Consider the following 13,547-nt stretch of genomic DNA (forward strand, 5'->3'; position numbering starts at 1 on the left):
CTGAAATGCTTCCATGGATACCGGTGATTCTGACATTGTTTTCTCGTGACATATTGTACTTCATGTTAGTGGTAAAATTTAATTCAAATAACTTGCGTTTATTTGTGAAAAAAACGGAAATTTGGCGAAAATTTTGAAAATTTCGCAATTTTCCAACTTTGAATTTTTATGCCCTTAAATCACAGAGATATAGCACACAAAAAACTTGATAACTAACATTTCCCACATGTTTACTTTACATCAGCACAATTTTGAAACCAAAATTTTTTTTTGTTAGGAAGTTATAAGGGTTAAAAGTTGACCAGCGATTTCTCATTTTTGCAACACCATTTTATTTTTACGGACCACATCACATTTGAAGCCACTTTGAGGGGTCTATATGATAGAAAATACACAAAAGTGACACCATTCTAAAAACTGCACCCCTTAAGGTGCTCAAAACCACATTCAAGAAGTTTATTAACCCTTTAGGTGCGTCACAGGAATTTTTTGAATATTTTAAAAAAAATGAACATTTAACTTTTTTTCACTAAAAAAAATACTTCAGGTTCAATTTTTTTTAATTTACCAAGGGTAACAGGAGAAATTGGACTGCAAAAGTTATTGTACAATTTGTCCTGAGTACGCCGATACCTGAAATGTGGGGGGAACCACTGTTTCGGCGCATGGTAGACCTCAGCAGGGAAAGAGCGCCATTTGACTTTTTCAATGCAAAATTGGCTGGAATTCAGATCGGACGCCATGTCGTGTTTGGAGAGCCCCTGATGTACCTAAACAGTGGAAACCCCCCCAAGTGACCCCATTTTGGAAACTAGACCCCCCAAGGAACTTATCTAGATATGTGGTGAGAACTTTGAACCCACAAGGGCTTCACAGAAGTTTATAACGTACAGCGGTACAATTAAAAAATCATATTTTTTCCACAAAAATGATCTTTTCACCCCCAATTTTTATTTTTCCAAGGGTAATATGTCCCTAAAAGTTATTGTGCAATTTGTCCTGAGTACACTGATACACCATATGTGGGTGTAAATGACTATTTTGGCACATGGCAGAGCTCGGAAGGGAAGCAGCGCCATTTGACGTTTTTGGCTGGAATTGAGATCGGACACCATGTCGCGTTTGGAAATCTCCTGGAATGGTCTGCGTGTGTCATGTTGCCTTTGGAGAGCCCCTAATGTACCTAAACAGTGGAAACCCCCCACAAATGACTCCATTTTGGAAACTAGACCCCCTAAGGAACTTATCTAGATATGTGGTGAGAACTTTGAACCCCCAAGGGCTTCACAGAAGTATATAATGCTCAGGCATGAAAATAAAAAAAATCGTATTTTTTCCACAAACATGATCAATTAGTCTCCAATTTTTTTATTTTCCCAAGGGTAACAGGAGAAATTGGACCCCAAAAGTTGTTGTCCAATTTGTCCTGAGTACGCTGATACCTCATATGTTGGAGAAAACTACTGTATGGGCACACGTCAGGGCTCGGAAGGGAAGTAGTGACGTTTTGGAATGCAGACTTTGATGGATTGGTCTGCGGGTGTCATGTTGCCTTTGGAGAGCCCCTGATGTACCTAAACTATTGAAACTCCCCACAAGTGACCCCATTTTGGAAACTAGAACCCCCACGGAACTTATCTAGATGTGTGGTGAGCACTTTGAACCCCCAAGTGCTTCACAGAAGTTTATAACGCCTGGGCGTGAAAATAAAAAAATCATTTTTTTCCACAAAAATGATATTTTTGCCCCAATTTTTTATTTTCCTAAGGGTAAACAGGAGAAATTGGACCCCAAAAGTTGCTTTACAATTTGTCCTGAGTAGGCCGATACCCTATATGTGGGGGTAAAACACTGTTTGGGCGCATGGCAGAGCTTGGAAGGGAAGGAGCACCATTTGACTTTTTCAACACAGAATTGGCTGGAATTGAGATCAGACGCCATGTTGCATTTGAAGAGCCCCTGATTTGCCCAAACAGTGGAAACCCCCCAATTATAACTCCAACCCTAACCCCAACACACCCCTAACCCTAACCTGAGCCCTAACCCTAGCCTTAACCCTAGCCCTAACCCTAGCCCTAACCCTGGCCCTAATGGGAAAATGGAAATAAATACTTTTTTTTAATTTTATTATTTTTCCCTAACTAAGGGGGTGATAACGGGGGGTTTGATTTACTATTTATGGCGATTTTTATGTTTGGCGGCTGTCGCACGCTAAAAGACGCATTTTATTGTAAAAATAGTTTTTGCATCACCACATATTGAGAGCTATAATTTTTCCGTATTTTGACCCACCGAGTCATGTGAGGTCTTATTCTTTGCGGGACGAGTTGACGTTTTTATCGGTACCATTTTCGGGCACGTGACATTTTTTGATCGCTTTTTATTCCGATTTTTGGGACGCAGAATGAACAAAAACCAGCGTTTCGTGAATTTCTTTTGGGGGGGTGCGTTTACACCGTTCCGCGTGCGGTAAAATTGATAAAGCGGTTTTATTCTTCGGGTCAGTTCGGTTACAGCGATACCTCATTTAGGTCGTTTTTTTATGTTTTGTCGGTTTTTTGCAATGAAAACAATTTTATATAAAAAATAATTATTTTTGCATCGCTTTATTCTGTGAGCTATAACTTTTTTATTTTTTTGCGGATGATGCTGTATGGCGGCTCGTTTTTTGCGGGACAAGATGACGTTTTCATCGGTACCATGGATATTTATATGCGTCTTTTTGATCGCGCGTTATTGCACTTTTTGTTCGGTGGTATGATAATAAATCATTATTTTTTGCTTCGTTTTTTATTATTTTTTAAGGGGTTCGCTAAAGGGGTTAACTAATGGGACAGTTTTATAGGGCGGGTCGCTACGGACGCGGCGATACCAAATATGTGTACTTTTATTATTTTTTTATTTTCAAAAAATAAATTTATTGGGGAATATTTTTTTTTTTTTTTTACTAATTTATTTAGCGATTTTTTAAAAATTATTTTTACACTTTTTTTTCTTTTTTTTTTTTTAACTTTATGAGGGTGGTTTCACATTAGCGCTTTTTAAGCGCACGCACGGCCGGGGGTAGCTCCGCCCCCGAGCTGGCTCTCTGCCCGGCGTGCCCGCCCCTTGCTTGTAGCGCCGCCTCCTAGCGCACAGCGGCGCCTGCGATCGGCGCACCCTATCTTTAGCATAGGGTGCGCAGATCGTGCGCAGGCCGTGCGCTAGTTGCGCTTTGACCTGCGCTGCGCACTTTTGACGGTGCGCCGTGCGCGCCAAAATCCGAAAAGTTTGATTTTGGCGCACCGTCAAAAGTGCACAGCGCATGTCAAAGCGCAACTAGCGCACGGCCTGCGCACGATCTGCGCACCCTATGCTAAAGATAGGGTGCGCCGATTGCAGGCGCCGCTGTGCGCTAGGAGGCGGCGCTACAAGCAAGGGGCGGGCACGCCGGGCAGAGAGCCGGCTCAGGGGCGGAGCTACCCCCGGCCGTGCGTGCGCTTAAAAAGCGCTAATGTGAAACCACCCTTACATAGTCCCAGGTGGGACATCACTGTCCTGTGACAGATCGCTGATCTGTCACATCACAGATCACTGTGACAGATCAGCGATCTGTAACAGGCAGTTCTGCAGACTTCCTCATGCCTGCGCTTTGCAGGCAGTGAGGAAGTCAGCTTCCTACAGGCCCCCCGAAGGCCCCCGTCGCCATCTTGGATCCAGGGGCCTGTAGGGAAAGAGCCCCCCGCAGCAGCGCTGCACATTGCGCAGCTGTGGGGGACTCAGGGAAGCACGGAGGGAGCCCCCTCCCTGCCGATGCTTCCCTTTAACCCCCGGTACACCGCGATCGTGTTTGATCGCGGTGTACAAGGGGTTAACGTGTCGGGGCGGTCCGTGACCGCCCCTGACACATTGTGCCGGGTGTCAGCTGTGATAATCAGCTGACACCCGGCCGCGATCAGCGGCGCTCACCACGTGGGCGCCGCTGATCGCATTAGACGTACTATCCCGTCCTTGGGAATTAAGTCCCAGGGCACATGGACGGGATAGTACGTCTCATGGCAGAAAGGGGTTAAAGGGAATCTGTCAGTAGGATCAACCCTCCTTAGCCATCTATACGGGCACGCAGGTCATAGGGAGTGGAATAAAATGATCCGCTGATATCTGAGATCCGATGTCTTATTCCAGAGAAATCCACATTTTTCTTAATATGTAAATGAGCTTTTAAGGTCTATGGGCTGGACATAGATCTCGCCGAGAATCTGCCTCCAGAGATTACTTTAAATCAAAGAGGGCGTTACCAGTGTGAGACATGTAGATCAGGAGAGCAGACTGTCAGTCGTTACATATCTCACACTAGTAACACCCCCTTTCATTTAATATAATCTCTGGAGGCAGATTCTCAGGGAGATCTATGTCCGGCCAATAAATCTTAACAGCTTATTTACATATAAGAGAATTGCGGATTACTCATTAAAAATTTAAAATTCTTCATTCATCGGATCTGTAAAAAAAAACGGTCCAGTGGCATCCGTTCACATCAGTTAGCAACGGATCCGCTTTCTACCATTTTGGCGGATTTTAACTGACACAAAAAAACTGAAGTGTGAAACAGGCCTTAGACAGAAAAAAATAACATTTTTTACTTTGAGCAAAATTGATGAACCATATGCTCCATTTAAAATAATTTGGCTCAATAAACTCCAGTGAATAAAACAAAATTAAAAAATAAGACATAAAAAAAGGCAAATTATGAATTGGGCCCATAGTGTCTTTGCCGCATGTGGCCTTTACATCATGAGCCCAAAAGAGAGATCCTAGGTAAGGGAAACAGAGTGCTAGTCTGTGTAAGTATCCTGTTATACCAGGTGAGTCATAAAGGACGGACGTTTTTAAACTAATCATAAAATCGTTAAATATTTATTAAATATAAATGTATTCACAGATTTGGTTACGTATACTAATAGCATTTGACAAATTCAAGTGTGGAAAACAACATCTGCCATGTGGTGGCCATTATCAGTGATGCATTTCCAAAGGCGTTCTTGGAAGTTGGCATCAACACGTTCCAACACAACTCTGTCGAATTGGGCAACTTCCACTCGAATAGCTTCCTTCAGTTCTTGTAATGATCGAGGCTTAAGCTTGTATACACGTGATTTGAGGTGACCCCATAAGTAATAATCGCACATGGACAGGTCTGGGGACCTAGGAGGCCAATTAATATCGCCAAACCTGGAAATGATGCGACCAGGGAAGAGAGGGCGAAGAACGTTCATTGTTGCTCCGGCTGTGTGGGCCGTTGCCCCATCTTGTTGAAACCACACACTAGAGATGGGGATATGTTGCCGTCGTAACTCGGGAACAAAGAAGTTATTTATCATGGCGATATAACGTTGTGAGTTCACGGTAACAGTATTGCCATTATCGCCTTCGAAAAAGTACGGACCGATCACGCCATATTTGCCCATAGCGCACCACACCGTTACCTTAGGGCTGTGCAGCGGTCGTTCATGTAATTCTTTCGGATTTTCATAGGCCCAATAACGGCAGTTCTGCTGATTAACCATGCCATTGACATGGAAATGAGCTTCATCACTCATGAATAAAATAAGGTTGTCGTTTTGCTCAATAATTGCTTCCATCTCATGTGCGAACTTCAGTCGCGCTGCGTAATCCCCGCGCTCCAACTGTTGCACAATGGCCAATTTATAGGGGTGGAAATGCAGGTCTAAATGCAAAATACGCCTTACTGTACGATTACTGAGGGCAAGTTCTAAAGAATGTTTCCGAGCAGATCGACTCGGACTACGCAGCATGGCTTGCCTGACGCGTTCCACATTTTCAGGGGTACGTGCCGTTCGTGGAGCCCCCGGTGGTCGTTTGTTCATTAGTGTACCTCGTGTACGGAGTGCTTCAACCCAACGTAGGATAGTGTTACGAGCGGGAACAGCTTGATTTCTGTGAATATTGAAATGACGCCGAAACTCACGCTGAACGGCTGTGATACACTCATTATTCTTGACAAAACTGTCGTACGCAAAAACGCGATGTTCTATCGTCCACGGCACCATAGCTTAAACTGAAACTAAAATAAAAACAATGCTTTCACCTCACAAACATAACCCCGCCTCCCGCACATCTCTACCTCCACCTGGTGGTGAGTTATAGCCACTTCAAATACATCCGTCCTTTATATTTAACGATTTTATGATGAGTTTAAAAACGTCCGTCCTTTATGACTCACCCGGTACATCATCAGTGCTGAGATGAATGAAGCTCCAAGTCTGAAAATTTAAAGGGATTTTTCCAGGCTCAATTTCTGCACTACGTGACTGCAGATTGCCAATTAAAGGATGTGTGCAATACGCACAACATCCAGATTGCCTTCTATTTCCAGAGAAAGTAGATAGTCATGGGATTGCAAGTGTGCAATTTGCATATTTGTGGTCACATGCCGACTAGACTGCAAATCGCATTCTTGCAGCCATATAGCTGCCACTCGAATTGAAAATAGGGGGGAATCTTGACAGTGTGCGCTCATTGTTCTGCAGTCACTCTATCACTGCAGGTTGCAATGTGCATAATGTCAAGATTCTCCGCTATTTCCAGAATGAGAGAGCAATCACGTGACTGCAAACATGCGATTTGCATGCCATACTTGCATCCACATGCTGACCAGATTCTCATCCGCTTCTATAAATGTTCTAGGATGAGAATCTAGTTGGCATGTGATATATCCATGGGAAAAAGGGTAGCACTGCATGACAGTGATCAGCCCACCTACCACATGACCTGGCACGTGTTTCACCACTGCGTCATCAGGGGGTCAACCCCTGATGTGTTTTTTTTTTTTTTAAGGTGTCTCTGTTTGTCTTTTGGGGTTTGCTTTAATTATTTTGCATATGCATATTCTTAATTCATGCAATAAAATGTAACTCTTTAAATTATTTTTGTGATATATTTCATCCCTGGCACAATCTGTTTCTTTCTTTGGTTATTTAATTATTTTTGTGCCACATGGGGAAGTGCTATACCTTTAGGTTTACTGAGATAGACTGGTAAATAATTTTTCCAGGAATTGTAATATAAATTAATAGAAGTACATTTGGACTTTAAAAAAAACAATCTTGGAAAAACAAAGAACGACAGCAAATTTTCAAACATTTTTCAAACCTTTATAAGTTTGTGGATTTTATTACACTAATGTTTGCAAAATACGGCATCTAGAAGATATAACGTAGATTCATTGTTTGGCTTGTTCCTCTTTGCTTATGAGATAGCTTGGAATTTGTTTTGTTTTAGCTGCAGTCTGAGCAAACGCTGCTGTATATTACATACTAGTAAAATATCAACTGAGATTGATTCTGCCAGTTGTTTCCTGTAGATGGCGATATTGTCCTCAGCTAATTGTTAGATGTTTGGAAAACATCAACATATGTGGGGTTCCCAGATCGCATTTGAAAGCATTCTTCTTAAATGACCAACCAATTTTTTCACCTTGAATGTAATCATCACTGCCACCAACTGTGTGTATATAGGTAGGTGTGTAAATGTGTATATGTCTGCACATTTACCATACCCTATCTACATAGCCACATAGCCAAAGAATTCAGCAGCACACTGTACGCGCCAAGATACATGCAAATTATGCAAATTATGCAAATTATGCAAATTATGCAAATTGCCTCTTCAGAGAGGAAGAGGACTAGAACTCTAGTGCCACCTATTGGAGGTAGCAATCCTAAAAGTCAATGTTGACCCTTTAACGAGCCTAGTTACATGACTTAGGATAAAAGCCAAGCCAGAATCTCTATTTGCAGACACTGTGCTTCGGGGTACTGCCCCTCATCAGTGCAAAGTGGGAGATCTGGTTTGGCTGTGAGTCAGGCGTCTGACCGATATCCAAGAAGTATCATTTCTCCTTGCGGAGAATGACATGCTAAGCATGTCGAGGTGAGGAGACTTAAAGCTGCAATGCTCCTCTGGGAAATATGCTAATTATGCAAATTGTCTCTTCAGAGAGGAAGAGGACTAGAACTCTAGTGCCACCTATTGGAGGTAGCGTTCCTAAAAGTCACCTTGACATGCTTAGCATGTCATTCTCCGCAAGGAGAAATGATACTTCTTGGATATTGGTCAGACGCCTCTCTCACAGCCAAACCAGATCTCCCACTTTGCACTGATGAGGGGCAGTACCCCGAAACACAGTGTCTGCAAATGGAGATTCTGGCTTGGCTTTTATCCTAAGTCATGTAACTAGGCTCGTTAAAGGGTCAACATTGACTTTTAGGATTGCTACCTCCAATAGGTGGCAATAATTCCAAATAAGCTATGCTTGCAAAGTTCAGATACGTAGCGCATCAAAATGATCAATTAATGCGCCCATCAGCCATGACAATGCGAACAGTTCTTTGATGATATCCTAACTTAATTCTCTTGTGGGCCAAGAGCTAGTGGTGATGGCCTCCATATTTGATTTGAGCACTCCTCCCATCAGTCTAAGGCTGTTATTAATTAATGCCTTTTAAAGGGGTTATCCGGGACTTTTTTTCTTATATGGGGTTTACCATATCGATAGGTAGGTGCTGACTACCCGCCAGTTCTCCCATGCGATGATCATGAACCGCTTCTGGCAGCAATTCTCCTGCTTCCGGTGATGTCACATCAACAAAGAAGTTTCTTCTCACTCTGTCGACGGGACATTATTGCCAACGCCATGTTGATTGACAGCCTTCGCTGTCTAACGTAGCGGGGAGCCTGCTGTCATTCAACATGACTACGACAGCGAGAGCAGAGCAGAAGAGAAAGAATTGCTCTGTCGACATGACATCACAAGGAGCGGGATAATCGCCGACATGGATCAGAGTCAGGAGAGATTGTCACACAGCCGAACAGCTGTGAGCAACTATCTGCTGATAAGTGATAAGCCCCCTAGTGAAAAAAAAATAACCCCTTAACCCCTTTAAATCTGAAGGCTTTTAGCTTGGGAGAGGCATTCCTGATTAAAGGTAGGTTAAGGTCCAAAGAAATGTGCGCCTTATTGTGGTTGGTGGGCACTCACAAATTGGCCAATATGTGAATTAAGTACCCTACCTAATTTTCATTGTTATAAGCATAGTTTGCTTGGAATTAATGGAATTTAAAATAATTAATATATTCAATGAATGCATATATTTAGGTGCACTATTGCTATATAGGTATATGTACATGATAATATATATATGATAATAAACGACATGAATACCTTGTAGAACTGGCTCACAATTGCTGATAGCATCAAGGGCAATAAACATAACTGTCTAAAAAGAAATTCCCCTAAAATCACTTCTTTATTATTCTAAAGTTAAAAAATTCCCAAACAATAAGTAAATACATATAGGTATGCAATGATGTTCACATTAGTAAAAATTGGACGCAAAAGTATTTTTCCCAGAAAATTATTGCAATTACACGTTTTGTTATACACGTTTATTTCCTTTGTGTGAATCGGAACAACACAAAAGAAACATAAAACAATGCATATTGGACATAATTTCACACAAAATCCCAAAAATGGACCGGACAAAATTATTGGAACCCTCAACTTAATATTTGGTTGCCCACCCTTTGGAATAAATAACCGCAATCAATTGCTTCCTATAAAAATCACCAAGCATCTTACACCTCTCAACCCGAATTTTTGACCACTGTTCTTTTGTGAACTGCTCCAGGTCTCTCATATGTGAGGGCGCCTTCTCCCAACAGCAATTTTAAGATCTGTCCACAGGTGTTCAATGGAATTTAGATCCAGACTCATTGCTGGCCACTTCAGAACTCTCCAGCACTTTGTTTCCATCCATTTGCTGGTGCTTATTGAAGTATGTTTGGGGTCATTGTCCAGCTGGAAGACTCATGACTTTGGACACAAACCCAGTTTTCTGACACTGGGCATTACATTGAAACCCAAGATCCTTTAGTAATCTTCAGATTTGATTTCACGATGGCTCTCACACAGTCAAGGCATCTTGTGCCAGAGGCAGAAAGAGAGCCCCAAAACATCTTTGAACCTCCACCATATTTGATTGTAGGTGCTGTGTTAATTTCTATGTTGGCCTCATTTGGTTTTCGGTAAACAGTAGAATGATGTGCTTTACCAAAAAGCTCTATCTTGGTCTCATCTTTCCATACGACTCTTTCCCAGAATGATTTTGGCTTACTCACGTACATTTTGGAAAACTGCAGCCTAGCTTTTTTATGTTTCTGTGTCACCAGTGGGGACCTCCTGGGTCTCCAACCATAGCATTTATTTTCATTCAAATGTAAATGGATAGTTTGCGCTGACATTGATGCACCCTGAGCCTAGAGGACAGCTTGAATTTCTCTAGAACGTGAGTGGAGCTGTTTATCCACCATCCGGACTATCCTGCACTGCAACCTTTCGTCAATTTTTCTCTGCAATCCACGTCCAGGGAGATTAGCTACAGTGCCATGGGTTGTTAACTTCTTAATTATGTTGCATATCGTGGACAAAGGTGAATATATATATATATATATATATATATACACACACACACACACACACACTTGCGGACCATGCGACATTTGAGGGTTAGCGTCTCTCCCTTATATTCCCTAATAGAATGTGGCTGTGACGCTAGTCACAACTCATGGACAGGCTGTGGGGCAGAGAACTCAGACGTTCCTGGGTCAGTACCGAGAGAGCACACAGTAAACTAAGGGAAAAGAGGGCTTATTTCAGGTCACAGTCCTGGGTCAGAATACCAGAGAAATAGCAGATAAATAAAGAGGCAATAACAAAAGGGTAGTTGGAACATGGCCGAAAGGTAAGGCAGCAGTAGCTCAGAACTCACATCACAGGAATCAGGCAAACACAAACCAGAGAGCATAAGCTTTTGACTAGCAGTGATCTGGGTCCCTTACTAGGATTGTGTCCAACATCTTTGGCCCCTTTCCTGCTTTTATGTCTCCTATCCTGAGCCCCTTTCTGTAAGGATTTCTTTTTCCAGGCCCCTTCCTGGTATAATGTCACCCATCCTGGGCCCTTCCAGTGATATATGTCTCTCTTCCTGGGTCCCTTCCAGTAATAATGTCCCCCATCCCGGCGTACTGTCCCCATCCTGTCCCCTTCCAGTAATGTATGTCCCCCATACTGGGCCCCTTCCTGGTATAATGTGCCGCATGCTGGTACAATGTCCCCATTTGCTATTCAGTAGTAATGTCAGCATTCCCCATCGAGTTATAATGTCCCCATCCTGTACCAATGTCTTGGTATAATGTCCCAGCTACTGGGACAATCCTGTAATAGTGCTCTGCTGTTCTCTAACACATAAAAAAAAACATTCATCTCACCTTCCCCTGCTTCCATGACATGCAGTGTTCTCTTCTGCAGCCAGCACAGGAGCCAGCAGTTGACTGGTCCCAGCGTCATCCATTTTGGCACAGCTGGAGTAAAATTTTCAAACTTTTCAAACTGTTTTAAGCTAGAATGTAAACCCTTATGAATTGAGGCCAATAACTTCCTTAGTTGCTAGATTTTTCAGTGAGTGCAGAGATTCCGGAAAAAAGGGAATAGTCTTTAAAAGCTCTATTGCAAAGTATATTATCTCTAGGAAAGCTTTACAAAACGCCAATGTGCTCTGCATATTATACGTAGCTGGAAAATGGACTTCACAGAATCTAAAGGCCATTTGTTGCCTCCATGTGTCACTTGGAGAGCTAACAGCTCTGTAATATGGAACCATAGTCTGTAACACCATAAGGGTTCTTTCGAAGGTTTTGATGTGGTCATGGGGCCTAAAGATGATAACCATGAACCATAATTCATCACTATTCGTAATCCTTTAGTCAGAGAATCCAGAAGTCTCTAAAATGATCACGATTTTGTTTGGAAATAATAGAGAATAGGCTTTATTATATTGTACATGTTCCGACATTAGAAACACAGAATATTGTACAGGAGTGAAATCAATTCTCTTTCTACTGTCTTTGTTTGACTGCCAATATGATTTATGGAATTCAGGTTTTGCTACCATTTTTCTATCATTTTTTTTTTTATAAATCCATTAATAGCTTTTGAAATTTCACAGTAGAAGAACGCACGGTTCACATGCTGTGCCATTGGAAGAAAATGATGGGTTTCTTGAGACATCCATAATAGATCAGGTGTAAATCAGAGAAAATTGGCAAACTAATTACGCTAAGTTCATTGTGCTGCTCCGCAAGAGGTTGTACAGAAGCGGCACATGGACATTTCAGTGCAATCTACTGTATAATTTCTCTTATTACATTTTTTTGATGTACAGGTGCTATTCGGCCAAGATACATTGTTACGGAGTCAGCTTACGCTGAGTCGTTTTTCTTTAGAGTGGACCCTCTGGGTCGTGGCACCCACCCACCTAGGGCGAGCTGACCTTGTGAGGAACCACCCCCTATACAGGGAGTGTCAGGGGCAAGACCAAGGGGGTGAGCCACCACGACTGCTGGAACCAGACGGCCGGCTCAAGTAGACACAAGGGACAAGTGTATGACGACAAAGGATGTGCAGGAAACAAGACAAGACAATACGTGAATTCAAGGTATCTTCATTAAGGCAACTTCAGGATAACTTTAAGTGCAAAACGTGATAACAGGCAAACACAGCAAGGTCCGTGACATATAAAACTTATGGAACTTTTTTATGGACTTTGTGCGCTGCCAAGCATTAGACTTAGATCCAGTTGAGATGAAAGATTAAAGTTTTCTTCCCAACGTGTTTCGAAGTATTAATAACTTCTTCCTCAGGGGATGACAGACATCTGTCATCCCCGGAGGAAGAAGTTAATACTTCGAAACGCGTTGGGAATAAAACTTTAATCTTTCATCTCAACTGGATCTAAGTCTAATGTTTGGCAGCGCACGAAGTCCATAAAAAAGTTCCATAAGTTTTATATGTTAGCGGTCACTGGTTTGACCCGTGGACGTGCAGCAGCTGAACGCATATTCTACATGCCTTTTCCTTTCCTGGAGCGGGTGAGTTGATAATATACAATTATATATCTCTTACCATCGGATAAGACTCTATTTGCGCTTCCCTTGTTCCTACAGTATAAATTATTAAAAGGTCCATGGCATGGTACGTGCCAGAAGGTAAGCCCGGTTACCGACAAGGACACGATGGCATCGGACTCCGGACAGCTGGCAAGGATCAGGGCATCAGGCTGCGGACATCAGCTCCGGACATCAGGCCGTAGTCTTCATGCGTACGATCTCTGGCAGAGATGGGCAGGTTCCGGGAATCCAGCAGGCAAACTAGGGTACAGGCAAGGAGGCACGACAGATCTCCAGACATGGTGCGTGTTAGAGAACACGCCGAGGTCCAACGCAAGATTCCAGGCAGGGTGCGTGCTAGGGGCGCACCAGGGTCCAGGGCAAGGTGCAAGCAAAGGTGCATGTGTAGGGGACACGGCAGGTCCAACGTGCAAAGTACAAGACATGGTGCGCGTGTAGGGGACACGTCAGGGTTCAAGGTCCAAGATACAAGGCAAGGTGTGTTTGTAGGGACACGCCAGTGTCCAAGGCAAGGTCCTGCG

The 13,547-nt window shown here is 42.9% G+C and overlaps 1 protein-coding gene across 1 annotated transcript in view; it reads left to right on the forward strand.

The window, feature by feature from the left end:
• The window catches only part of MYO3B (myosin IIIB), a 266,306-nt gene that overhangs the window by 79,336 nt on the left and 173,423 nt on the right, over positions 1-13,547 (forward strand). The gene's annotated exons all lie outside the window — the stretch shown is intronic.

This window comes from Dendrobates tinctorius, unplaced genomic scaffold (genome assembly GCF_039654945.1).
Source record: "Dendrobates tinctorius isolate UK_male_01 unplaced genomic scaffold, ASM3965494v1 ptg000143l, whole genome shotgun sequence".
NCBI lineage: Eukaryota > Metazoa > Chordata > Amphibia > Anura > Dendrobatidae > Dendrobates > Dendrobates tinctorius.